We start from the raw sequence: 2,863 nt of genomic DNA, 5'->3' as shown, positions 1-2,863 counted from the left end.
GCCAATATGCTTCAGCCATTTTTTGACAAGGAAATAATAATTTTATCACCGCCAGAATCGTTTGAGAATCGTTTGTTTACGTAGTCAGCATTTAATGCATTCGGCTGAATGGACGTCAGTCATTGGTTGAAATTACAGAAATACGACAACTTTAACATGAAATAACTTGCGATGTACGTTTTTTTGTTAAGAAGACTAAGAGAAAAAGATGTTTTATATGACACATTCTACCAGTGTCCCAAGTTTCAAAGTGTTTCGTTAAGAAAATACTGGTGCCCCCGTTTTGAACAAGATCCCTAAGGTGTACAAACAATGCGATGATTACCATGCTGAAAAAGACTTTTCTTTCAAGATTTTAATGTTTAAATTACCCCTTTCTTCGATTTTCGGAATAGCAACAGTTACCCAACACAAATAAGAAAAACGCAATTGATCTCAGAAGGGAAACTTCTGAGAGTATAAATAAAACTAAAAAACAAAAGCCAATATGGAGCCAGTAAGGTGAGAGTATCAAACACTGTGGTGTTGTTGTTGTTGGCACTCCGTCGCTTACGACGTCGAGGGTTCCAGTTGATCCGATCAACGGAACAGCCTGCTCGTGAAATTAACGTGCAAGTGGCTGAGCACTCCACAGACAGACAGACAGACAGAGAGAGAGGAGAGAGAGAGAGAGAGAGAGAGGAGAGAGAGAGAGAGAGAGAGAGAGAGAGAGAGAGAGAGAGAGAGAGAGAGGGAGAGGGGGGTTAATGCGACATATCGACTTAACATTTATGAATGAATATAAAAGCCGAATATCCTTCGGTTAGAGTAACATGTTTACGATAACACTGGATCTTCACAAAGATTCTGCGATGAAGAAGGAAAGAAGAACGAAGCAAGCAAAAAATGTCAATAATCCTATTATATTAATAATCCTATTATATTAATAAATTTATAAATAAATGTATAAAGATGTTTGCTATAACAATATATCCGGCCGGACATAAGTTTTACCGGGGATACTGCTTCATAAAACCGCCCCATTTTCTTACCGTGTACAGTGGACGAGGAAATTATAAAAGAAAGGTAAACGAGGTTTAAATATTGACTTTCTTCCTTATTCTTTTTGTATCACGATGATTTATATTTTATATCAATCTCTGTATATTTATTGATAGACTGTAGCTGGCTGATAATGATATATCTGGTTGATGTCAGTCAGGACATTGTTTTATTTGTCTTCCTTTACCGGGAATACACCGGCACAGCTGTTCTTTCGTGTAACCAGCCCAATTCCCACGGATATTCCGTGGTATTTCAGGTTTCTGCAGCTAGATAAACTCGGAAACCATTGCTGTGATGGATGGACCTTATTAACTACTGATCAACCAGTTAGTTGATTAGCGAAAATATTTTTTCTTACGGCAGTCATTGTTTACTTTCAGTTTTATCTTTGTTGCAGACAAAAGTGAAAGTGAGGCACAAAGCCTCAAAGATCGCTCCAATTTACATATATTCAAATATACATGCATAAATGCATACACACATACATCCACACACTCATATATACATACATACTTTCATGCGTCTCGTTGGGCTTGCTCACAGTCAATAGCATTTCTGACTCTCCATCTCTGACCTCTCAGCTGACTACACAGTCCCGTGATGTGTATCGGTATGTATGTATGTGTGTGTTTGTGTGCGTTTGCTCACCATTTTTCTTTCTGCATTAAATTTCGATATAATTGTAAGTTACACACTCTGAACGGTATTTGTAGAAAGTTTCACTCAAAAATACCCGTTTCCTTTTTCTTTTCTGAAAGTTATCAGGAAACAAGACCCATTCATGTGAATTTCCAGAAATTCCTCTCCCAACTCCGGAATTTTTTTCTTTTTCACAACAAATTCAGGCATGATTGGAATCTACACCATCTGGAGACTATTTGTAAAAAGATTCATTAAAAAATATACATTTTTTTCTTGAAGTTATGAGGAAACAAAATCGGTGGTGGGTTCCACTTATGTAGATATGCCCTCCCACCAAAAAAAAAAAAAAAACGTTTATCTTGAAGCTTAGAATTCTTTTCACGAAACCCATTTCGTGATGTTTCTTCGTTAGGTTGGGTTGTTGGTGTTCGTTGATAAGTGCAGACGTTGTGTGTTTAAGAAGTTTACTTCTCATCCGATCCGACGATATGACGACGTCATACTTTGGACAAGATATTCTTTTGCTTTTGGTTTCTTGTCTACCAAAACTGAATGAAATTTGGTAAACGGAAACTGGACACTGTTTGTGTCTAATTTATTTGACGTCAGGTTAAAGACTTAATCTCACCCCCCACCCCCAGTTTAGCACCACCGCTTGGTGCGTGTGTGTCTTAATGGAAATCATACAGTTACATGCACTTAGGCCATGTTTTGAGGAAACCTTTCTCCCTTCTTCCCACCAGTTTTGGAAACCTCTTAAAAAGGGCGAAGAGGAAACAGCAGCAGCTTTCTTCAACTGAATACACGTCGTTGATTGGTTGAAATTACCCAAATACGACAACTTTAACGCGAAATAACTTCTAAAATACCAAATTTTGTCATAAATGTTCAAAGTAGACCGTGTTCTGTGTGAGACATTCCACCAGTATAGGAAGTTTCAAACTGTTCAGTTAAAAAAAATTTTTAATCGGTCAAACTAAAGTGTTTGACCCGAGCATGCGGTTGTACACCTATTGCACTATTTTTTTTTTTTTTTTTACTCAGTTTGACCAAAAAAATTTGTAAGCCAAACTGAACAGATCCGATGTCCTTCTCTCTAAGACATTAAAAGAAAACCAAAATGTTGAGAATTACTGTTGTGGGACTGTCACTCACTTTTTTTTTTTATGGAGATAGA

General features: G+C 37.2%; 1 protein-coding gene across 2 annotated transcripts in view; it reads left to right on the top strand.

Moving 5' to 3' along the window:
* Positions 1-960: 960 nt before the first annotated feature.
* LOC106874526 (glucose-6-phosphate 1-dehydrogenase) overlaps positions 961-2,863 on the top strand; it is a 29,842-nt gene continuing 27,939 nt past the window's right edge. The window contains exon 1 of one of the 2 annotated variants that reach the window (XM_052973162.1): positions 961-1,065. The gene's annotated coding sequence lies outside the window, so the exon portion shown is untranslated. Of the gene's footprint in view, positions 1,066-1,432; positions 1,655-2,863 lie in introns of those variants that run through there. The other variant, XM_052973163.1, reaches the window with a different exon arrangement.

Source organism: Octopus bimaculoides, chromosome 15 (genome assembly GCF_001194135.2).
Source record: "Octopus bimaculoides isolate UCB-OBI-ISO-001 chromosome 15, ASM119413v2, whole genome shotgun sequence".
Lineage (NCBI taxonomy): Eukaryota > Metazoa > Mollusca > Cephalopoda > Octopoda > Octopodidae > Octopus > Octopus bimaculoides.
The sequence above is the reverse complement of the archived record's forward strand: the minus strand, read 5'-3'. Positions and strand labels throughout refer to the sequence as shown.